This window comes from Lithobates pipiens, unplaced genomic scaffold (genome assembly GCF_037356315.1).
Source record: "Lithobates pipiens isolate NorthernLeopardFrog02 unplaced genomic scaffold, aLitPip1_a1.2 Scaffold_13, whole genome shotgun sequence".
Taxonomy (NCBI): Eukaryota; Metazoa; Chordata; class Amphibia; order Anura; family Ranidae; genus Lithobates; species Lithobates pipiens.
This window is the reverse complement of record NW_027507718.1, coordinates 23979094-24005650: the sequence shown is the minus strand read 5'-3', so window position 1 is coordinate 24005650 and position 26557 is coordinate 23979094.

Sequence of the window (26557 nt, the reverse complement as noted above, 5' to 3'; positions counted from 1 at the left end):
TAGATGCTTTGGATAGGTAACCCTCTCCACTTCATTGAGTACTAAATGCATAAATAACGTGTGTTACTTTAGCCAGCCCCTCCTTACTTACACTATTGGCAGCCCATTGGACAGGTAAGAAGTGTCATAATCCAAAAATATGAATACACACTGTCCAAATTGAAGCACATATTTACATTCTGCAATTACCTATCAAGATAATAGGAGAACAAAACTTTAAACAGTACCATTTGAAAGTATTCAGGCAGGCACTTGCACTACATGCTTTGGTAAATTCATCCATAATATGACCACAAAAGAGGTCAGTATAGTGTGTATGGGTTTGGCAGAGTCATAAGATAGAGTATTGGTATCGGTTGACTTAGCGGTTGGGGGGGAGCGAGGGTTCCAAATGAGTTTGGGCCCCAAAAAAATAGCCTCTTGCACTCTAAATTTAAGGGCAACAATAACAGTTGGGCACATAACAATAACAGTTGGACACATTTTAGGGTGTGTTTAGGGTAAGCACTAAAATGTAGCTGAAAAAAAAACATTGTTAAGTTGCTAGGCTAGGCGTGTATGGGCCCAGGATAGCATGCTGGGGAGGTTAGCAAAGGCAAATATGCATGAAAGACAAAAAGGAGCATTAAAAGCTTACAGCATGCTTGAGGATGTTAAAGGATAAAACTTACCCAAATATAGTCCTTCTGCAGGACTTGAATGATGGCAGAACAGGTCTCTGGAATAATGATTCCCAGAGCCTGGGGGGAAATCCCAGTCGTGAACTGGAGGTCCTGGAGACTTCTCCCCGTCGCCAAGTACTGCAAGGTGGCAATGAGCCCTTGCTCGGGAGAGATGGCTTTCCACATGCAGGTGTCCTGCTTTGTATTATAAGGGGACAGCAAAGCTAACTGATGGTGAAAGACGGGTCTGTCATCTGGAGATAATTCCTGAAATCATCAGGATTATTCTCCTGGAGCTCCCACAGAAAAGACATATGACAGAATTGGTCACGATTAAGCAACCAATTCTTGGTCCAAGAACTCCTCTTCCCCTTGTTCCTGTACTGGACTTGGGTCATAGCAATAACACCAAGCCTAACAATAGCACAATATCTCTGACAAGAACACCACATGGCTAGTAAATAAACGGCTGCTCAGAACGAAATGACAGAACGCACTGAAAATCAGAAAGGACTTGACAAGCACAACCTGAAAATCAGAATTGACCGAACAAGCACACACTGAAAATCAGAAGTGAATAAATAGAACGCACTGAAAAACAAAAATGGCCTGACAAGCATACACTGAAAAACAGATATGAACCGACAAGCACAACCTGAAAAGCAGAAATTAACTGAAAAACATGAGGCTGAAAATTGGAAATCGTCACTCACCAAACTTATACTCATACTAACACGAGATAAACACAAGATTAGCAGAAGGAGCCCAAAGGGTGGAGCATGACTATTGAACTTCCTTTTCATCGGCTCATCGGGCGTCTTGTACATCACTATGTTCTCTCTCTATTCCCTTCCCCCATATTTTCCAACATTAGGTCTTAAAAATACAATATAATACAGTATCCCAGAGAAACTGTTACATTCATGTAGTTGATAATACATTTAATAATTTGCCTAAGTCAAGTATTTGTAAACAGTGGCCACTCAAAAACCAAAGAGCAGAAACGCATAGCACATAGTCCCCGCTCTCCATTTTAAGCCCAGATTGGAAAAGGGGGCATCTAGCCATTTATTCCATATTTCAAAAATGGAATTTATAACATTTGTATCATGTGTTTTTTATGGATCTTTGGTTGATATTCTGTCTCTATCATTTAAAATGCACCTATGATAAAAATCATAGACCCTTTATTTTTTTTGTAAGTGGACAAACTTACAAAATCTGCAGGGAGATCAAATAATTATTTTCCCAACTGTAAATCTTAAAGCACTTTGCGATGATCTGCTTGCTGTTGGGCGTTTCTTGCATGTGGCTACTGGAAGATGCTCTCCATCACCATCTATGAACATTTTCTGCACATCTATGTCTCATTAAACATGTATAAGGCAACTCTAAAAGCTAAACTTGTGGCTGAATAACAGGTTATGTTACTCTGTTTCCTGTGTGGCTTTAACCACTTAACAACTGGGTCATAGCCGAATTACGGCTACAGCGCGGCTCGATAACTCTGGGAGGGTGTAAATCGGCATCCTCCCAGAATCACGCACCCCCTGGGGCGCGCACACATGGGAGTATCTATGACTGCTGGGTCCAGAGGACCTGGCGCATCAAGGATTACAGTAAATGGCCACTGACAGCGGCCGTTTACCATGTGATCAAATGACAGAGCGATCTCTTGTAAACAAACCGGCTTCATGTCTAGTTCCTCTCTCCCTTCTCTGTACCGATTGGTACACTGTGAGGGGAGAGATTGGTTGCAGCAGCATTGTGGGCTGGATCTGTAGTGCCCACAGCGCTGTTTTGTGCCCATTGCAGCCTCATCCATGCTCAGCCATCCCTCTGTCATACTCATCCACCCATGCTCAGCCATCCATACTCAGCAATACTCATCCATCCATCAATGCTCAGCCATCCCTTTGACATACTCATCCATCCTCCATGCGCAGCCATCCACACTCAGCAATAATCATCTATCCATCCATGCTCAGCCATCCCTCTGTCATACTCATCCATCCATGCTCAACCATCCACACTCAGAAATACTCATCCATCCATACTCAGCAATACTTATCCATCCATCCATGCTCTGCCATCCCATCCACCCCCAGCCATACATAGCCATACCCAGCTATACTCAGCAATACTCAGCCATACCCAGCAGTGCCCAGCCACACTCAGCCAAACTCAGCCATACTCAGCCATACCAGCCATAATCAGCCATACTCATCCATAACCAGCCATACTCAGCAATACCCAGCCGTACTCAGCAATACCCAGCCATACCCAGCCGTACTCAGCCGTACCCACCTTTACTCAGTTGTCCCAACCATACCCAGCCGTACTCAGCCGTACTTAGCTATCCCATCCATACTCAGCCATACTTAACCATCCACATTTATGGCTCAACCATGCTCAACCATCCCCATCCATGGCTCATCCATCCCCATTCATGCTCATCCATGCCACATGAGTTCTCATCCATGCCACTATAGTGTCTCACAAAAGTGTAATTGGTAGTCAAATTAGATTTGAGAAATGTGTGCCCCTAGAACACCTGATGCTGCTCCCTGCATGTTTGGCCTCTGTATGTGGCCATGCTGTGTAAATGTCTCAGCCCTTGTACACACGGTCGGAGAATCTGTCGGAATGAGTCTTATCAGACCGTGTCGTCAGATAATCCGACTGTGTGTGGTATGCATCGGACTGATTCCGTCCGAATCTCCGTCTGACCCAATTTTCCAACATGTTGGAAATATTTCCCGACCAACTGGGCCGGACGGACCTAATCCGATCATGTGTAGAGCATTTTGATCGGACCAAGTGCCACGCATGCTCAGATCAAATTCCTACATCAAAACTATTGGCTACTAGCCTGAATGTAGTCCCATCGTAACGAAATTACGTCATTACGTTCTGAAAGATCGGATTTTTCGCCAACTTGGCCCGACCGTGTGTATGCAACAGTTTCAGACACAATCCGTCGGACTAAATCCGACGGGCAAAATCCAACGGATTTGGTTGCCAAAATCTCCGACCGTGTGTACGTGGGCTCACACATGTGGTATCACCATAATTAGAAGGAGTAGCAGAATGTGTGTTTGGGGTGTAATTTGTGGTACACATATGCTGTGTGTGAGAAACTGTGGGAAAAAATACAACTTCAAAAAACTCACCATGCCTCTTACTAAATACATTGGAATGTTTACTTTCCAAAAGGGGTAATTTGGGTATTTGTACTTTCCTGGCTTGTTAGGATCTCGAGAAATGAGATGGGCCATCAGTACTTCAGGCGTGATCAATTTTCAAAGATTGGCACCATAGCTTGTAGACTCTATAACTTTCACAAAGACCATATAATATACACCAATTTGGGTTATTTTTACCAAAAATATGTAGCAATATAAGTTTGGTCAAAATTTAAGAAGAAAAATTACTATTTGCAAAATGTTATAACAGAAACGAAGAAAAACATTTTTTTTTTTACAGAATTTTCAGTCTTTTTTCTTTTATAGCGCAAAAAATAAAAAACCCAGCGGTGATTAAATACCACCAAAAGAAAGCTCTATCTATGTGAAAAAAAGGACAACATTTTCATATAGGTACAGTGTTGCATGACTGAGTAATTGTCTTTCAAAATGTGGGAGCACCGAAAGCTGAAAATTGGTCTGGTTAGGAAGGGGGTTTAAGTGCCCAGTGGGCAAGTGGTTAATTAATAACACTTTACATTTATGCATATTAAAAAGAAAACACTCCAGCACACAAGTACAGTATAATATACAGTGTATGCATCTTTGGATATATTGGTCACATCTCAAAACTTTGAACAGATATGACTTAAATTCTGACCTGGCTGATTGCTTACAGGAAGCAAAGCACATTTGGCCCATGTATGTATTTTGTAGAAAGGCTCAAGTTTTTACAATAACCATGACAGGAAGTTAAATAACAGCTAGAAAAGAGGGAAAGGAAAATGGCCAATGGAATGGAAAATAAATAACTATAAGCAAGAAGAGAAAATAAGAAAAAAGGGATGCAATAGGGAAGGTAGAATAAGGGAATTTGGCGTTGTGGTCTCCCCACTGTTTCAGTATTTGATAAGTTGTTAACCTGGTGTGGGTTGCATAATTCTAGGTCTAAAGCCTCATATACACGATCGGACTTTGTTCAAACTTTCCCATGGATTTTTGTACAAAGGGCGTCAGCTGTGAACTTGCATTGCATACACACTGCAGGACTTTTTCAGCCAACTTTCACCAAATCACATGGTTTTTCTGCTCTTTACTGCCACCTTTGGTCAACTTCTGTATTGTGTCTGATCTTTTGCATTGGTTATGAGCATGCGTGTTTGTACTGTGTACCAAAGTCCTATGGTTTTCTCTACACATGATCGGACTTTGCTCCATCTGACTTTTGTTGCTGGAAAGTTTTTCCATTCACACAGCCAACAAAAGTCAGATGAAAACTGAAAAAGTTTGTCCGATGGAGTGTACACACGGTCAGATGTTGCCTTAAAACAACTAATTTGCATGTTTGTTGTAAAAAAGTCAGATCGTGTGTATGGGTCTTAAGACATCCGCAGAAATGAGGGAATGATAATCCTGGATGAACTGACAGATATGCCAATAAAAACAAGTGTTGGGAAATCTCTCTTTTCAGAGATGCTCTAAGATCCTCCATATGTTTTAAGTTATTGACCACATAAAACAGAAATCCACTGTCCAATAGAAGGGTCAACACCTCTCCATTTTTTGGGGAATATATTATTTTGCTACATTCACTAATTGAACCAGAAAAGACTGTTTATAGCAGCTCTTAAAGTGGTTGACAACTCAAATGGTGAAAATTGTTGTAATTTCCATATCTATGGTGTCAGTAGTCATCACATGTCCTCCCTCAGTGCTTCATCTTGAGCTAAACAAACCAAATGGTAGTGTTCAGATTGCCTTCTGACATATATAAGATACATCAGAAGAGGGATCTGTGCTCTCTGACCCTGTGTCACAAAAGCAAAGAATTAAATAACAGTGAAGCAGAATCGGTTGCATATGTTTCTAATGATGCACTAAACATATATATATATATTTTTTAAAATGTATTTTGATTGATGCATAACATTTTTTGGGGATGTGGATTAAAGCAACTTGCAAAAATGGGTGAGACTCCGCTTTAAGACTTACTTAAGGTTTTCTATATGTGAGAGATATCAAGAAGTGAATAGGTATAACACATCACACACCGCAACACACATTGGGTGTTATTTACTAAAGGCAAATCCACTTTGCACTGAAAGTGCACTTGGAAGTAAAGTCACTGTAGATCTGAGGGGGATATGCAAGGAGAATAAAAAAACAACATTTTAGCTTTTAAGTGATTGGATGATAAAATCACTCATTTCAGATCTACCCCTTAGTTTTATAGCGACTGCACTTCCAAGTGCACTTTTAGTGCAATTTCAAGTGTACTTGCAGTGCAAAGTGGATTTTCCTTTAGTAAATAACCCCCATTGATTCTTATTCATATTATCAGTAAAATGGAGAGGGGTAGACTGCCCTACTGTAATGTTTGAATGAAAACGGAAATACTAAGCAAGTATACTTTGTTCCCTGTATGTTTTTAAAATTGTAACTTTTTATTTCAACAGAAGCGTGCCGTTAAATAAATTTACTGGAAAACGATATCCTGTCCTGAAGTTCTTTATTACACTTTAGCAAGGACTAAAAGCACTCTCTATAATTTAACCAGCTGAACTGAAAAAAGTAAGAAGCATGTCTGACTCCTGCAAGTCAGTTCTAGTTCACGGTAGCTAAAAGCTCTATGCAGTTATAAAGCAATTCGATTATACACTGCTATAAACCACTTTAAGTAGGAAAGATCCATAGCCCTGAACAACACTCTAAACAGAGATCATTAATCATAAAGCCTCATTAAGGCTACTATCACAACAAATCTGTTAGTGATGTTACACCTACAGCAATACTTTAATTAATAGCCTAAACCAATTATTTTAAACATGACTGCACATGCAGCCACTAGAACGGCACTGCATATGAGAAATACATGATAAAAGCAATAGCGGGAGCTTCATCCAGTAAATATATAACACATCGATTTATCATTTTTGCAACAACTCTCATTTATTGTAACAGCGGGGTATAATAGTGGCAGTTTGTTACACAGGTAATTAATTGGGCTTTATGCCTGGAACACTAAAATATTATTTTATGTAGTAATGTTGCTAGAAAACAGTAGTTTTAAAAATGTATGGAGGACACAGTTGGAGGAATGAACTGGAAAACATTGCACACCTGCGCTATAATACACATGTTCAAATTTACCAGCTGTGTGTTGATGTCTTCCTTTACCAAATAAACATAGCGTTTCTTTTCTCACATCTTTTTTGTATTTTTTTTCTACTGTCTGAGCATCTAGAAGGCATGGTAGGCTAAAAACTAAGGATGATATGAAAATCTTTATGGAAAAAAAACAAAAAAACTAACAAAAAATAAAAACTAAGGATGAGCTTACATTTTTGGAAAATATTTTCAAATTGGCCAAGTGTTTTGGAATCAGTAAGGCAGGCAAAATTTGTGCGGTTTATGATGGACTTTCTTGTCAAATTTTTTATTGAATTTTAACAATTAGCATACATAAGTACATAGGGTGGCAGCAAAAGAAAAATCACATATATGGTAATAATATTGAGTTGTAGTTCCAACATAAAATAAAATTAGTTTAACTAAAACAATTTTAGCATGGATCTAACTACTCAAAATATTTTGTCATACATTGTGCAAGAAAGGATAAAACCAACTTAGGCTAATATAAGATGACCTCAGAAAAAAAAAGGTCTTAATTATTATCAAGAGCAGGGATGAGCTTTATGTTCGAGTCAAACTCATATTTGGCTGTTCGCCAGTTCGCCGTACAGCGAACAATTTTGGATGTTCGCGGCAAATTCGAAAGCCGCAGAGCACCCTTTAAAAGTCTATGAGAGAAATCAAAAGTGCTAATTTGAAAGGCTTATATGCATGGTATTGTCATAAAAAGTGTTTGGGGACCGGGGTACTGCCCCAGGGGACAGGTATCAATGCAAAAAAAAGTTTTAAAAACTGCCTTTTTTTTCGGGAGCAGTGATTTTAATAATGCTTAAAGTGAAACCATAAAAGTGTAATATTTTTTAAAATTTCGTACCTGGGGGGTATCTATAGTATGCCTGTAAAGTTTCTTGCGTTTAGAACAGTCTGACAGCAAAATTACATTTCTAAAGGAAAAAAAAGTCATTTAAAACTACTCGTAGCTACAATGAATTGTCGGTCCGCAATACACATTTATATCAGTTCATTGATAAAAATGGCATGGGGATTTCCCCACAGGGGAACCACAAACCAAAATTAAAAAAAGAAATGGCGTGGGGGTCCCCCTCAAAATCCATACCAGACCCTTGAGGTCTGGTATGGATTTTAAGGGGAACTCCGCACCATTTTTTTTTTAAATGGCGTGGGGTCCCCCCAAAAATCCATACCAGACCCTTATCTGAGCACGCAACCTGGCAGGCCACAGAAAAAGGGGGGGAGAGCACCCCCCTCCTGAACCGTACCAGGCCACATGCCCTCAACATTGGGAGGGTGCTTTGAAGTAGCCCCTCAAAGCACCTTGTCCCTATGTTGAGGGGGAGAAGGGCCTCATCCGCACAACCCTTGCTCGGTGGTTGTGGGGGTTTGTGGGTGGGGAGCTTATCAGAATCTGGAAGGGGGATCTGTAACAAGGGGACCCCCAGATCCCACCTCCCTGTGTGAATTGGTAATGGGGTACAAATGTACCCCTACCTTTTCACAAAAAAAAGTTAAAAAAGACAAAAGACAGTTTGCAAAAAGTTCTTTATAAATCCTTCTTCTTTGCGCTTCTTCTTTCATCTTCTTTCTTCTGGTCTTTCTTCGGTGTTGTTATTCTTCTTGGCGAGTGTGTGCAATTTTGAAGGTATCTATGCATCGGCATAACTTAATCTTTCACATTATGCAAAAACATTGGGCTAACTTTACTGTTTTTTTTTAAAGCACAAAACAGTTTTTTTTTCATAAAAAACACGTTCTAAAAATTGCTGCGCAAATACCGTGTGAGATAAAAAGTTGCAACAACTGCCATTGTATTCTCTAGGGTCTTTGCTAAAAAAATATATATAATGTTTTGGGGTTCTATTTAATTTTCTAGCAAATAAATGATGATTTTTACATGTAGGAGAGAAATGTCAGAATTGGCCTGGGTGCTACAGAATGCCTGATGATGCTCCCTGCATGTTGGGCCTTTGTAAGTGACCAGGCTGTGTTAAAGTCTCACACATGTGGTATCACCATACTCGGGAGTAATAGCAGAATGTGTTATGGGGTGTAATTTGTGGTATGCATATGCTGTGTGGGAGAAATAACCTGATAATATGACAATTTTGTGAAAAAAAAAAGAAAAAAAAATCTTGATTTTGCAAAGAATTGTGGGAAAAAATGACAACTTAAAAAAACTCACCATGCCTCTTACTAAATACCTTGGAATGTCTTATTTCCAAAAAGGTGTGATCAATTTTCAGATATTGGAACCATAGCTTGATAACTTTCACACAGACCAAATAATATACCCCAATGTGTACTTATTTTTACCAAAGATATGTAACAGTATAAATTTTGGCCAAAATGTATGAAGAAAAGTTACTAATTTGCTAAATGTTATAACAGAAACAAAGAAAATTAATTTTTTTACTGAATTTTCGGTCTTTTTTCTTTTATAGCACAAAAAATAACCCAGCGGTGATTAAATACCACCAAAAGAAAGCTTGTGTGAAAAAAAGGATAAAAATTTCTTATAGGTACAGTGTTGCATGACTGAGTAATTGTCATTCAAAATGTGAGAGCACCGAAAGCTGAAAATTGGTCTGGTTATTAAGGGGGTTTAAGTGCCCAGTGGTCAAGTGGTTAAATGACAACACTTAAAGTTAGGTGTGCCATGTTAGCATCTCTGAGTCAGGGCCAGATTAAGAACATCATGGGCCTGGTGCTGAGGATTTTGGTGGGGCCTTTTATGAACAATAAATAAATAAAAATGCAAACTATTTTTTGTTATAACAAATTCAATTAAAGAGAGAGAGGGAGGATGAGAGAGAGAGAAAGACAGACAGAGAGAAAGGGGATGAAAGAGGTGTGAGGGGTAAGGGAGGGAGGATGAGAGAGAAAGGAGGGGATGAGAGAGAGGATGCACATGAGCATGTGTGGGAGTGACATCAACGCAGCCTGGCCAAGGCAAGTGACGGAAGGCACAGAACCCAGAAGGAAGACCGGGTGAAGATGGAAGTGCCCGGGCCCCGCCAGATTGATCACAGCACAGCACTGGAGGGCTCAGTCTGACAATTTAAGTGTACCCTAATGTGCCACTATGCTGTGCATACTCATACATTATGGCATAACCTACCCCAGGGCCTCTAAAAAGTAGTAATGTTAGAAAAGTTTACTACTGCTTTAATATCACAGGAGCCTCTCATGGGGCCCCTACTTACCCTGTGGCCCTTGGGCAGTGCCTAAGTGCATAGTTGTCAACATTTGAAAAATAATTTCAGGGACACTTTTTTTTACAAGTGCCATATTTAGAGTAGCTGACACCCCCTATGTTCCTCTATACATCACAATAGTAATTACAAAATTAAATAAGTACTAATAATGGGGAAGAACAAATATGAGAACTGTGAGATTTCCTTTAGTTGAACTGACAAAAGTGCCCATTCTAGAGCTGGTAACATTGAGGATATTCAGTATAATTTTAAAGAACAGTTTTTGTGGGTAAGAGGCATAGGGGAGGAGTATGGATGGTATAAAAGTGGGAAGTATGTGCAGGTGAGGGAGAGGAATGTGGAGGGTCTAACAGGGGGCACTATGTACAGGAGAGGAGTGTGAGGGGTATGACAGTGGGCAGTATGCACAGCAGAGGAGTGTAGAGGGTATGACATTGTGCACTATGTATAGGAAAGGAGTGCGGAGGGTATGACAGTGAGTACTATGTACAGGAGAGGAGTGTGGAGGGTATGACAGTGGGCACTATGTATAGGAGAGGAGTGTGGAGGGTACGACAGTGGGCACTATGTATAGGAGAGGAGTTTGGAGGGTATGACAGTGAGTAGTATGTACAGGAGAGGAGTGTGGAGGGTATGACAGTGGGCACTATGTATAGGAGAGAAGTGTTGGAGGTATGACAGTGGGCACTAGGTATAGGAGAGGAGTGTGGAGGGTATGACAGTGGGCACTATGTATAGGAGAGAAGAGTTGGAGGTATGACAGTGGGCACTATGTATAGGAGAGGAGTGTGGAGGGTATGACAGTGAGTAGTATGTACAGGAGAGGAGTGTGGAGGGTATGACGGTGGGCACTATGTATAGGAGAGGAGTGTGGAGGGTACGACAGTGGGCACTATGTACAGGAGAGAAGTGTATGACAGTGGGCACTATGTATAGGAGAGGAGTGTGTAGGATATGACAGCGGGCGTTATGTATAGGAGAGAAGTGTTGGAGGTATGACAGCGGGCACTATGTATTGGAGAGGAGTGTGGAGGGTATGACAGTGAGTAGTATGTACAGGAGAGGAGTGTGGAGAGTATGACAGTGGGCACTATGTATAGGAGAGAAGTGTGGAGAGTATGACAGTGGGCACTATGTATAGGAGAGGAGGATGACGTAATCTGGGAAGGAAAAATTTAAAGGTTTGTGGAAGGATGTTTAGGGGCTGTGTAGTGGTTAAGAGGGCCATACATTGATTGAAATTGCACCAATTAAGCAGAGACCAGCCATAGTCGATCTATGTATGGGCTAGCTGGTTTTACACAAGTCAACCTATTAACCGACTTGAGTACAGCCAGCCTGTCAGGTTTTCCCCAAAACAATCAGTGCTGCCAGCTATAGTTAGCAACACTAATCATTGTATTCACTGGCAGAACACAATAACACTGCGGGAGTGATTGCCCCATTCACAGGTCAGCAGGTGAGAGGGTGTGTGGGGACAGGCTGGGGAGAGATACTAGTCAGTGCCTGGGTAGGCACTGGTTAGTATCAGAGCCAGATACACACAGGTTACATACGCCATGATCGTTAGAGCGAGAGCAATAATTCTAGCACTAGACCTCCTCTGTAACCCTAAACATGTAACCTGTAAAAATATGTAAAGCATCGTTTAGTATAGTAACTTTGTAACTTTAGTGTTTTTTTTATGAATGAAACAGTTTCTTGCCAAAAAAAACGTTTGAAAAATTGCTGCGCAAATATCGTGTAACATAAAAAGTTGCAAAGACCACAATTTTATTCCATAGGGTGTCTGCTAAAACAATATATAATGCTTGGGGGTTCTGAGTCATTTTCTAGCATAAACAATGATGATTTTTACAGTTGGAGAGAAGTCTCAGAATGGGCCTGGGTGGCAAGGGGTTAATTATCATAAGTAATATACAAATTATTCTTATAAGCACTGTGAGTTCATCCTCTCAGTCTGCTGCAGAGTGTTCCAGCTTGAATTTAACCACTTTCAGACCGGACCATTTTGCTGGTCAATGACCAGAGGTCTTTTTACAATTTGGCACTGCGCTGCTTTAACTGGTAATTGCGCGGTCATGCAATGTTGTACCCAAACAAAATTTGCGTCCTTTTCTTCCCACAAATAGAGCTTTCTTTTGATGGTATTTGATTGCCTCTGCGATTTTTATTTTTTGCGATATAAACGTAAAAAGTCCGCAAATTTTGAAAAAAAATGATATTTTCTACTTTTTGTTATTAGAAAAATCCAATAAACTCAATTTTAGTCATACATTTAGGCCAAAATGTATTCAGCCACATGTCTTTGGTAAAAAAAAAGTCAATAACTGTATATTTATTGGTTTGCGCAAAAGTTGTCACAAACTAAGGTACGTTTTCTGGAATTTACGCAGCTTTTAGTTTACGACTGCCTATCTCATTTCTTGAGGTGCTAAAATGGCAGGGCAGTACAAAACCCCCCCAAATGACCCCATTTTGGAAAGTAGACCCCCTAAGGAAATTGATAAGTGGCATGTTGAGCCCATTGAATATTTTATTTTTTTGCCTCAAGCGATTGAATAATGACAAAAAAAAAATTTTTTTTTTTTTACACAAAGTTGTCACTAAATGATATATTGCTCACACATGCTATGGGCATATGTGAAATGACACCCCAAAATAAATTCTGCTGCTTCTCCTGAGTACGGGGATACCACATATGTGGGACTTTTTGGGAGCCTAGTTGCGTACGGGGCCCCGAAAACCAAGCACCGCCTTCAGGCTTTCTAAGGGCGTAAATTTTTGATTTCACTTCTCACTACCTATTACAGTTTTGAAGGCCATAAAATGCCAAGATGGCACAAAACCCCCACAAATGACCCCATTTTAGAAAGTAGACACCCCAAGCTATTTGCTGAGAGGCATATTGAGTCCATGGAATATTTTATATTTTGCCACAAGTTGCGGGAAAATTACAAACTTTAATTTTTTTTTATTTTTTTTTCACAAAGTTGTCACTAAATGATATATTGCTCACACATGCTATGGGCATATGTGAAATGACACCCCAAAATAAATTCTGCTGCTTCTCCTGAGTATGGGGATACCACATGTGTGGAATTTTTTGGGAGCCTAGCCGCGTACGGGGCCCCGAAAACCAAGCACCGCCTTCAGGCTTTCTAAGGGCGTTACAGTTTTGAAGGCCATAAAATGCCAAGATGGCACAAACCCCCCCCAAATGACCCCATTTTGGAAAGTAGACACCCCTAAATTTAGGGGTACACTAGTGAGACTAGGTAATAAATGGCGGGTGCCCTGAAACTATAAAAAAATAACTAACCAACCAGCGTCACCTGTAACAGTTATATGGTGATCACTGGTGAAAGGGTTAACTAGGGGGCAATCAGGGGGCTTTATGCGGTAGTATATGTATAAAAAGCTGCGGCGAACCTAAATACCTACCTGCCTAACTAGCGTCACCTGTGACACTAATACAGCGATCAGAAAAACGATCGCTTATTAGGCTGGGTTCACACTGGAGCGATGCAGGAACGCCACGAATCCGCGGCGGGTTCCCGCATCGCATGCCTCCCGGCGGCAGTTCACACTGCCCTATGCGAACTGCTGGGAGTGTCAGTGAAATGCTAATGACACCCCCAGATCAGTTCGCATATCGCAGTGCGATCTGCAAACTCGGATCGCATGGTGTGAACACCCATGCGATCCGATTCTGCTGCGGACCAAAAAAAGGGTCCTGTGCGAGTTTGCGGCGGGTGCGGCGGGTTCGACACGAATTCAGCCATACTATCTGTATGGCTGAACTCGAATCGCACAGAGATCGGATGTGATTTGCACTGCAGTGCGGTGCGAATCACATCCGTTCTCATAAACCGCTGCAATGTGAACCCAGCCTTAGTGACACTGGCGATGGGGGGTGATCACGGGGTTAAACCTTTATTGGGGGGGTTAGGGGGGTACATTAGAACTAAAGGGGGCTAATCCTAACTGCCCTAACAGTTATTACAGTCACAAATGACACCAATGCAAAAAAGAAAATGCAATTGGTGTCACTGTGACTGGGGGGGCAGGGGTAATTGGGGGGGTGATCGGGGGGTGAAGGGGGGTGTGAGTGTGCCTGGCATGTTCTACTGTGTAGTGTAGTGTTGGTGCAACTCACCGATCCTCTCTCCTCAGTGCCGGAACGAAAAATACCGACACGGAGGAGAGATTACATCACTTCCTCTCCTGTGTTTACATTACAGGAGAGGAAGTGATGTCACGGAGCATTTCCATTCGTCGGGAGCGATCGCGAGGGGGTGGCCATGAATGAATGGCCGCCCCCTCATCCCGGATCGCTCCCGAACGAATACCGACCGCCGCAGGCACCGGGGGGGGGGGGCAGGGACGTACAGGTACGCCCATATGCCTGCCCGTGCCATTCTGTCGACGTACATCGTCGTGCGGCGGTCGGTAAGTGGTTAAACTGGCCGGTCTGTATGTAGCTTCTGACAGGCTATGCAAGGAGCCCCGTATCTCCAGGACCATAAATGATAGAAGCCCCATATTTTAACCAGTGCTTGAGTGGGTATTTAGCTACCTATCCCCCAAATTTAGGGTTTCTGTGACTCCTGATCACCGAGTTACAATCCTCGAAGCCTGGAGCTGCAGCTCCAATAGCCCCTATGTTAATCCGGCCCTGCTCTGAGTAGTCATGCTTAAACCAGCAATCTTTCCGGGACCCCTTTTCCTGTGTATTTTTGGTTATTGATCAAATTCCATTGATACTAAATAAGTGTGTGGAAATTACTACTTTTGGCCCTAACATCCCTTTCCCAAACCTTTCCTTCCCTCCCATCTCCCTCTTCTTCCTTCCCCCTCTCCTGTCCTCCTCTATCCCCTTCTGTCTTCTATTCTTTTATCTTTCCTTTCTTTTTCTTTTATCCTCCTTTTTTTGCCTCTCCTGCCCCCCTCCTTCCCCTGTCTTCCTCCCCCACCCATTCCTCTTTTCCCTCCACCCCTTTCCCCTTTCTTACTTCTTCTTTTTTTCACATGCTAAAATAAATGGTACCCGAGAGGGTGAGGGCGGAATAGCTGGGATGCAGGGTGGGCAGTGAAAGTTGATGTCATCTCTCTGTTTGCCCATCACCACTGAACCTCTTAAAGTGCAGCCGGACCGCAGCCTGGGGGTTGGGGACATCCGATATAAAGGATTTGCTGTGATACTATTTGAACTACTACCTTCATATGGATTATTAAAATATTTTTTTCTCTGTCCCCCCTCTATCCTGTGCTATATGGTATACTGTATGTTAAAATACAAATATGTTTTGTATATAAATCTGTATCAATGTACTTTATTTTGCATTGTATTGTATATTATGATTTTGTCCTAGGTTATAAAAATACATGTGTGAGAATAGAAAAAGTTCGGAGCCAATCAACAAACCTCATTAAAGTCTATGTGACACGTACTGAAAAAATCCAAAGTGCCCATTTTGAAGGCTTTAATGCAAGTTATTGGGCATACAAAGGGTATGGGGGTCAGGGTACTGCCCTGGGGAACATGTATCAATGCAAAAAAAGTTTGTAAAAAGATAATTTTTAAATGAGCAGTGATTCAATGATGCCTAAAGTGAAACAATAAAAATGAAAAAATCCTTTAACTGCTTGCCCCCCGCTCACTGTCAAATGACGGCAGGGCGGGGCGGTGCAGCTCTTGTTCTGGCACGCTGTCATATGGGGGGTGCAGTGAATATGGGGCGTGCAGCATGGCAATCGAGGCCATGCTGTGTTGCTAGGACACAGCGCGACCCTGATCTGTGTAAAGAGCCGCGTCCAATCACAGCTGGTCACATGTAAACATGGAGATGCCGGCTCTCCTCGCTTCACACTGACAGAGTATAAGGAGAGGAGAGACGATCAGCGGCATCTCCTCACAGGGGGACATCTAGGAGTGTAATCAGGGCATTGATCATCAGTGCCCTGATTACAATAAACAAATAAAGCGTAACAATACAGTGCCCACCAATGCCAGCATACAGTGCCCACCAATGCCAGCAATCATTGCCCACCACTGCCCACAAGTGCCACAAATCAGTGCCCATTAGCCATGCCAGTCAGTGCTGGCAATCAGTGCTGCCTATCCATGCTGCTTATCAATGCTCATCACTGCTGTCCATCCATGCCCCTCAGTGTCGCCCATCGGTGCCACCCATCAATGCCCATCTGTACCACCTATCCATGCCGCCTATCCGTGCCCAACTGTGCCGCCTATCAGTGCCCACCAGTGCCACCTATCAGTGCCCACCACTGCCGCCTATTAGTGCCCATCAGTGCCACCTATCAGTGCCCATAAGTGCGGCATATTAGTGCCTCCTCATTAGTGCCACCTCATCAGTGCCCATAAGTGCCACCTCATTAATTTCCACCAGTTCAGCCTATCAGTGGCCATTGGTGCCGCCTCATCGGTGCACATCAGTGAAGGTGAAAAATGACTTAGTTACAAAATTTACTGAGAGAAAAAAGTAAAAAGACTTTTTTCCCCAAAATGTTTGGTCTTTTTTCTGTAATAAATAAAAAAAAGCAGTGATTAAATACCACCAAAAGAAAGCTCTGTTTGCGTGAAGAAAATGATAAAATATTTGTTTGGGTACAGTGTAGTATGACCGTGCAATTCAAAGTGTGACAGCGCTAAATGATGAAAAATGGCTTGGGCAGGAAGTGGGTGTTAGTGTCTGGTAGGCAAGTGGTTAAATATAGTGCCTGGGGGTTCCCTTAGTCTGCCTGTGAAATGGTGCATCTTTGCCATTTATAGAACCTGCTGCAGCAAAAATTACATTTATGAAGTAAAAAAAAAAGCATTTTCCCTGCAAGCTCTCTTTACTTTGTAAACAACAGCTTGGGGAGCCAGTCTGCATCATGAGGCTACACTTTAGTGCACTCAGAACAGGATTAGAGATCTTTTGGATAAATTCTGGTGTCAGTTTCGCAGACTTTGGATATATGTAACAGGTGTGGAAAAATTGGGCTTTAGGTGTTGGTGGTGCCTTCACACCATAACCCTGTAGAGGCATTATTGATGAAAGCAAGAATTGGCCTTGCTGTAAAAAAATGAAATGATATCCACCTGTCTAACAGGTGTGGAAAAATTGCTCCTTGGGTGTTAATTGTGCCCATGAAACCTATGCGAAAAGATTTCTTCCCATTAAAATTAACACTTGCACAGATTCCACATCCCAAAAAACGTAATTGGATATAACGGCATCAGGGGCTTGATAGCTGCTACTAATCCAGGGATGATTCATTTTGAGAAATGTCAGTCGATCAACGGAGTCTGTAGACAGACGCCAGTAGTCTATAGTCATGACCCAATAACCCAGTGGATCGTCGACTGGAAAGCTCTCCATGTCTTTTTTTGTCCCTAGATAATCTTCCACCATATGATGCAGATGCTGCCGATGGGATGTAGAAGCTGACAGCGCTGGGTGTCGAGGACTAAAAAAATCTTGAAATGCATTACAGAGGCAGCCCCCTTCTCCATCGCTCTTCCTTTAACCGACAAAAGCCTCAAAAACTAGCTTCCCATCCTACCAGAGTCTAGAATGGCATACATAAACTCTTCTTTATGGTTTTCTTCTTGAGATAGTTTATCCTCTGCTTCTTCTGTGGGGACAGGATTGGGTTCCGAGACTTTCCCCTTGTAACATTGGTCAAGGAGGGTTGCCAACCAATAATGATCCTTCTTGATGCCATGAATTTTCTGGTCTTTTCACAGGCTTTGAAGAATAAGGGAGCCCATGCACCGCAAGTTTGTGGAGGCACGATAAGCAGAGTTCTCTGGGTCACTGAGGATTACAGTATCTGGAAATAACTCTTCCCAGCCATGTACTACTCCTAAGGGTTCTGGGGATGGAGCAGGAGTAGCTGTGGACAAAGAGGCAGAATAAGCCGCTCTGGCAGCTGCAGTGGACTGCGCACTAGTCTCTGCTTGGGTGAGGATGAGGCAGATGAGGATGTTTTAGTAAGCCAGGCTACCACCTCCACTGCATGCTGTGGCTGGATAGCACAGGCAACATCACTAAACAGAGAAAATGTTGCCCTGCCTGAAAACGGACCACGTTCACCTTTTCCTGGTTACCCAGAAGCTGCTGGCCCACTCACAGTGGCACAGGAATGTCTGCCGCTCCTTGTTGGCCCCCCAGTTATTAGCCAGTTACTTAAGGTGCCTACCAATGGTTCTTTTATTAAATGAAAAGGGCCCCCTTTCTAGGTTTCATATCAGGGCAATGGAGTTTGTAATTACACCCCATCAAGAGGCTTCTAACTACTAAAGCTGAACTTCAAGCCAGCTAGAAAAGTTTTTCACTAACAAATACATATGTAGAGGTCTATATTATTATAAATAGTAGTAAAGTTCCTGTGTTGTATTCTTACAGAAGAATAACAACCAGCTTTCACTACTTAGCTCTTGTACACACGGTCGAACATTCCGACAACCAAATCCGTCGGATTTTGTCCGACGGATTTTGTCCAAAACTGTTTCATACACACAGTCGGACAAAGTTGTCAGAAAATCTGATCGTACTTAACGTGATGACGTTATTTCGTTAGGACGGGACTACGTTCAAGCTAGTAGCCAATAGCTTTGGTCTAGGAATTTGATCTGAGCATGCGTGGCACTTTGTCCGATCGGAATTCTCTACACATGATCGGACAAAGTCTGATCGGATCATGTTGTCGGAAAATTTTATAGCCCAGCTGGAAAACTTGGTCTGTCGGATACTCTGACGGAAACAGTCCAATGGAGCCCACACACTGTTGGATTATCCGACAACACGGTCCTATCGGACATTGTCCATCGGAATGTCCGACCGTGTGTACAAGGGCTTAGAGTGGCCAAATATGATCTTATCCCAACTCCAATACCACACCACAGTGGAATGCTTTACGGAGGATTAGGACAGATAGGGCTTCCATAGAGAGTTGATATTTCTGCATTTTCAGTGCTGGAAGTGCTTGCTATTGCTAACAGAGATATTTCAACTAATTGAATCGAATTAAAATCTTTGGGTGATGAGACCAAAGCAAGCACGATGTACGCTTCTTATCGTTGGCCAAGTCACAGGTTATATGCAGGCAGGGCTGGACTGGCCCACTAGAGGACCAGAGGTTCTTCCACTGGACCTGGAGTATGTAGCCCAAAAATATTATTAAAAGTAACTAGGGGCATCTGCCATTAATGACTCATTTATGTCTGTTATTGTACCTTTCAATGTCATGCATTCCTCTCTGCACCAATCATTCCACCTCTAGAGTGGCCAACACTGCAACTTCTCCTAGTCACAAAATTACTGAGGACTGCATCCTACCCTCTGTTTTCCACTGCACATGCGCCAACATCCTGTGTTTCTAGGCAGTGCGTTTGTAGTCAGACCGCCTGAACTCCGTCGCCCATCAGCACCCTGCAGGTGCATGCATACGTACCCTGAAAGCTGCAAGCGACCACACTGCTGAGCTGGCTGGATGTATTGCTCAAGCATCCAGGAAGGAAGAAAAGAGACATGTGGTGAATATAAGTATGTGAAACAGAAAAGCCTAAATTAATCTTATTAATTTACTTCTATAAACTCTATCCTGAGGCACAGTAAGAACAGAATTGATTTATTTGGTGGTCAGTCACTAATGGGATTTTTGTTGCTATCTTACTAGTAAGGGAACTGGAAAAGCCTAAAGTAATTTCATAAACTGACTGACTCATGAAACAAATAACGTATCCTGCTCTAGATTTTGATTTGTGAGACCCATATGAGCTGGATTGCGAGCATCTTGTTCTTTTTGTTAGTGTTTGAAGCAATTGTTTCCAAGCACTTTTGACAACCTTTTGCATAATTTGAAGGAGTTGAGACCTTTTCAGCCTTGACTTGGCTGTGACTATCTTTTTATATTTAATACAGTTGGTCAGTACTTGTTCTAGGGAAACATTCTCCACATAATAGAACTATACCACATCTGAGCACCACAAACCAAAAATGCTACTTAATTAATTTTTGGTATTTAAAGCAAACTCCCCCACCCATCCATATCTTCATGCTTTATTTTAAAGACATCACTTTAAACCCCCCCAGCATTTCCAGCCGTGCCTACCTTGAGAATGGGCATTCACTTCTTGTAATCTATCTGCCCTTAGTTTAGGCATGCAATTAGGAGGGTGCTAAGCTGGGAAAGCCCATCCTTCCTCCTCCCATGAGGAGTCTTTCAGTAAAAGACTGGGATGAGCGGGCTCTGCACTACTCTGAATGCAGGTGAAAATGAGCTGAGACAGAGCTCCAACTGGTGGCTGAATATGTTATTTAAAAGCCCAAGCCCAAAGGAGCCTGTGACAAGGAAAATTAAACTACACCTGCTGGTTGCAAAAAAATTAAACCAGCATTTGCAACATTTCATGTTCAATTGACTAAAATTGAAATTCAAGCTAGTTATTACAACTTCAACACAGCGATGTCCTCCAGACAGCCAAGCTGCACTGACTGAGTCCTGAAACTATCCTCAAGCTAATGGTCAACAAGCAAGATAGAACACATTGATGCCCCATTCATAATGCCACCCCCTGGTCAACGTTCACCAAGAAATATGTAATATAGGTTGTGCCCCAGAATTTGACAATGCAGAGTCCTTGTTTAAAGGCAAACATTTAAATGCCTTAAACACAGACACACAATAGGATTTCCCCTAAAAATACATACCAGACCCAAACTCAACCTCAATGATGTTCTATGTCTGACCATGCAGCTTGGCGGGCAAGGAAGGGGAGGGGGGCAAGTGTGCAGCCCCCCAATCCGTACCAAATAAATGCCCTCAACATGGCAAACTCTGACAAAGTATTTTGTCCCCATGCTGATGAAAACAAAAACCTTCTCTTTCCCACACTCCACGCCAATGGTTGTGGGGGTCTGCAGGTGGGAGGCTTATCAGAATCTGGAAGTCCCCTTTAACAATAAGAGGGCATCCAAATACTCTCCCGCAACCACACTGTGAATTAGTAAGGGGTACACAGTAATCATACTCATTCACACAAATAAAAAAGTAAACAATAAATAGACACACATTTTTTGATCAATCCTTTATTGAAAAAAGTCCCACCCTGTACAGTCATCATCAATCATATTGTCCAGCTATGCAAATCCACATTAATCATAATGAACAATGCCTTAAGCCAACTGAAATTAAATAATCCTGCCCACCAATGAACGTGCCTAATCCCGTCACTGACTTGTGCTGAATGACATCTCCTCGGGCCTCGCTGCTAAAAGTAAACAAAGCTGTGTGATTTCCAGGTTGACGTCATAGACCAAATATAGACAAGGCCATTATCAGGAACCTCTTATCAGCCATCAGAGAGATCACTGGGGGAAAAAATTATAAAAATTTAATTTGGGTACAGTGTCACAATTTTCATTCAAAGTGCATCAGCGCTGAAAGCTGAAAATTGGTCTGGTTAGGAGGGGGGTTTAAGTGCCCAGTAAGCATTGCAAGTGGTTAAAGAGTAACACCCTCTGGGTTATCTATTTACATTGCAAGGATTTTCACAAACTTTTTTGTAGATTCCTACCTTTCTACTATGAGGGAAAAGCTGTTTGTTCCACTATGTCTTTGGATACGGTTTCTGAATGTGAGTGACTATTTCATTTTAAGTCGCTAGACATGTGCAGAAATTTGTTTTGTTTGGTTTCTTCATTTTCTGATGAATTCCAAATTTGAATCAGTTAAAAATTGATGGGTCAATTCAAATTCCGTGTGAACAATAGCTGGTTGTAAATGAAAAAAAACAACGTGCCCCCCCTCCCATCCATAGCAGACCCTTTGAACCCCATGTTGAGAGCATGGGGCCTGGTATGGTTCATGGGGGCATGCTCGGATAGGGGTCTGGTATGGATTTTGGGAGTGACCCCACACCATTTTTTATAATCTCCCCTTAAAATCCATTCCAGACCTGAAGGGTGTATGGATTGGGGAATTGGGGGGAGGGGGGTCACGCCGTTTTTTACTTTTTACATTTATTTTTCATTGCTGCCATTCTTTTCACATGTCGCACGTATATTATTTTCATGTGACTTTTGAGGGTTTACATTAAAGTCTATGGCCCTCAAGTCGCACAAGTGTGAATAGGGCCTTGGGGAGCATGTCACTAGAGATGACATTTCTGTTGCAGATGATGCCTAAAGCCTTAGTGCAGATTTATTCACACAAGCAGGAAGTTACAAATACAACTGTGTAGAGAGTACATTCAATTTGCCATATGGAATAGAATTTTACAGAAAGATACAGAGATGCAATTTAAAAAAGAAATTGAATTTTTATAGCTTGTGAAGCAATTGTATAGTATATACTATATATATATATGCTATATTTTTTATCCTCAAAAACGCGTTACCCTTTAATTGTGTGTCACTGACTGGGTGATTGTTGATTGACTCCTGTTGGAGGGACATGTTGCCAGACACAGTGGGTGCAACTGCCAGAATGCAATGTTTCAGCGGGGGATTTCTCTACCCACCTAGTTTGTGTGAATGGAGGAATCTGTTTGACTTTTTCTTTCAACCCACTGTAAAAAAAAAATAACCGTGTATGATCAGTTTAAGACATTTCTGGCACCAGATCTTTTGTCAAGTTCAAATACTAAATTATACTTTCTAAAAGCACACCATATGCATTCATCACCAGGCACTTCTAAAGGGTTACCTTTCCAGGGGCATAAAGTCTACTTTTGCCCTGTGCCCGAAGTTTACACAATTCAAAGAAAATGTCAATGTGTTATTTTTCTAGTGGTATAAAGTCTAGTTTTTCCTTATGTCCAGTGTTTGCACAATTAAAACAAAATTGATTGTACTATCTTTCCAGAGCGGCGAAGTTTAGTTTTCCCATTGTGTCTGGTGTTTGTGCAATTAAAAGAAAATGGTAATGGTACTTTTGCCCTGTGTCCAATCTTTGCAGAATTCAAAGAAAATTCTTTTGGTTTGCCTTTCAGTACTAATAGATATTGGCCATTTCTTACTATTTGTAAAGTTGCAAAAGAAAATATTTGCATATGCAGGAACAGTGGAAGAAGAAGGGAGGGTAGAGGTTTTAGCCAGATGGCAGCTGTTAATAATTTTAATGTTCTGCTAAAGTTTCTGTGCACAATGAGAATTAATGGGAATGACATGGCTGGGAGTCCTGGGGGTGGAACAATTGGCAAAGGAACGCAGGTATAACATTGACTGGAATAACATAGAAATCAGTCATTAATGACAGACCCCCCAGGTGCTTTTATGTAATTTTTTGGCCCACTTAGTCATAGCCTTATGACAAAGCCTCCAGGATTTCAACAGGCCAGTCTGATACTGCATGTATCAGAGAACCTGAGGAATCTGTAGAAAATTGGCATTGGGCAATTCATATTTGTCTGCAGAAAACACCTATTGATTCCCACACCTAACTATGTTGGTGGAATCATTTTCCACACATGCAAGCAGTACCCTTTTAAACCCCCTTGAAGTATTCATTGTTAAAGTGTTACTAAACCCACAACAGTAAAAATCAGTCTGTACATGCAGTAAAGCATGCTTGTTATACTCACGGTGGAACCGTGCTAATCGTCTGCATTGTACAAATAGGCTGTTTGATCTTGTCTTCCCTTCTTTCTCTGTCCCCAATCCATCTCCTGATAAGACAGAGCTTTTGGAGGCACTTTGCACATAAAAAAATCCCAAGGCCATTTACAATGTTTTTTTGTCAATTTACAATACCAGGGATGGAGGTGCATAATTTAATGTACCAGATCACTGGATATATGTTGTATGTACTCTGTTTAACCACTTCAGCCCCGGAAGATTTGGCTGCTCAATGATTAGGCCATTTTTTGCGATATGGCACTGCGCCGCTTTAACTGACAATTGCGCAGTTGTGCAATGCTGTACCTGAACAAAATTGACATCCTTTTTTTTCCCCACAAATAGAGTTTTCTTTTCGTGGTATTTGATCATCTCTGGGGTTTTTATTTTTTGCGCTATAAACAAAAAAAAAGCAACAATTTGTGAAAAAAACACAATATTTTGTACTTTTGCTTTAATAAATATCCTTGATTTTTTGAATTTTTTTCCTCAGTTTAGGCTGATATGTATTCTTCTACATATTTTTGGTAATAAAAATCGCAATAAACGTATATTGATTGGTTTGCGCAAAAGTTATAGCGTCTACAAAATAGGGGATAGATTTATGGCATTTTTATTATTATTATTATTTTTTACTGGTAATGGCGGTGATCTGCAATTTTTATCAGGACTGCGACATTATGGAGGACACATCGGACACTTTTGACAAATTTTTGGGACGATTGACAATTATACAGCGATCAGTGCTATAAAAATGCACTGATTACTGTATAACTGTCACTGATATGGAGGGGGTTAACACTAGGGGGACGATCGACTGTGTTCCCTAGTGTGTGTTCCAACTGTGGAAGGATGGGACTGACTATAGGAGATGACAGATCGTGGTTCCTAGCTGTTAGGAACTCACAATCTGCCTCTCCTCTGCTCACAGAACAGGGATTTTTGTGTTTAAACACACACGTCCCTGTTCTGTCTCTCGTGCCCACGATTGTGCATGGCAGGCAGTCATTACAACCACGGGCCACGACCAATGACACCCTCGTAGTGCAGCGGGCGCTCGCTTGCTATCCCACTTAAAGCAGCCGACGTACAGCTAGGACGGCTCGCGGGATCATGCCGACCTTCCGCAGTATAATGATGGCGGGTGGTCAGCAAGAGGTTAATTACATTTTTTCCACACTACATGTGCTGCATCCCTGTAGTTTTGGTTGGTGTGGCGCCACCTGCCTTCCGCCCCTGCATTCTTAGGATTAAGTGATTTTAGAAGTTCTTAAGTAAGATCAAGGTCACTGCTGCTTTTTTCAAACTAGCAGGAGGAACATTCTTGGAATAAACCTCCAGCAGAGATATTGATGCAGTCAATGGTAAGTGTATTCAAACATACTTGAGCTAAACATAGCTTGATACTCAAAAAAAAAAAAAAAAATATATATATATATATATATATATATATATATATATATATATATATATATATATATATATATATACAATATATGTCCGTTGCACTTTCATGTTTCAGTGTCTTGAGAAAGATGGACTGAGCTCCATTGAAACATCAACAATAAAAATTCAGTTGCTTTAATTTATCCTGGCTGCATGACCAGAGAGAGCGTACTAACATGTGGCAACCACCCCAATCTATAACTAGGATTTGCAGTAAGGTGCACATAGAAGGGCAATGCACATCACAAACAAACACAAATCTCCAAGGACACTTACCGGCTAGCTTGCAAAAAAACAAAAAAACAAAAACAAATTGTCCTTGTCTAGTGATTGTCAAGGAAGGCATGTCCGTAGTACATATAAAGTCTCTGTGTGCACGCATATGTGAATGTGCAGACCAGCAACTGTGCATAGTCGTGGGCATAGGCGCATGCACCTGTCCACTCATTCTTCAATGCGTGCATCTGTCACTAATGATGGCGCCAGGTGGTCTATTTAAACAGGCTTCAGTATGGACTCATTACTGTTTGGTCTGCAGCTTCTGTGTGTTCTTGATTCCGTGTGACCTCTGATCCTGATCCGGCTTACTTCTGACCTGCGTTTGTCTGCTACCTGCCCTGGCCTTGGCTTGTTTTTGGATTCTGCTTCTGGCTCCTGTTCCTGCTTGATTGATCTCCCGTTGCTGACATGGCTTGTTACCATCTTGCTGTCTGCTTTCTATGCCTGATCTGCCCGATTGTTACTGACCTGGCTTGCCTGACCCTGCATCTTTCTCATCCAGCCTGCTACAGTTCCCAGTCCAGCAAGCTATTATCTGGTTCCTGCTTCCAACTCCCTACCACAGTTTGCCCCCAGCCAAGCTCTGTGCCAGCTCATCTACTACCAGCCTGCTCTGCTGCTACTTCTACCTGTTGACTGCTGCCAGTCAGACTACTGGACTGATTACAGGCACTCATACCTCACCATGCTCCTGTGACTGCTGTCTCACTACCAGTAGTCCCCGAGCTGAGGCTGTATGTCTTCCTCTACATGTCAGGTTCACTGACCAGGTATGTGAGAGTACCAAATAGCCATGTGTGAGCTTGCAAGAGGACATTCTCCATTGGATGAAATCTGCCAGCACCTTGCTGCTCTTACACAAGCAGTTAAGACCCTGCAGGAAGGGTATATTAACCTGGAGGAACGTGTTCGGTCCCTGGCTACAACAGCAACTGCTCCTGCTTCTGCTTCCGTCTCTGCTACAGTTGCAGCTCAAACAGGGACTCCTG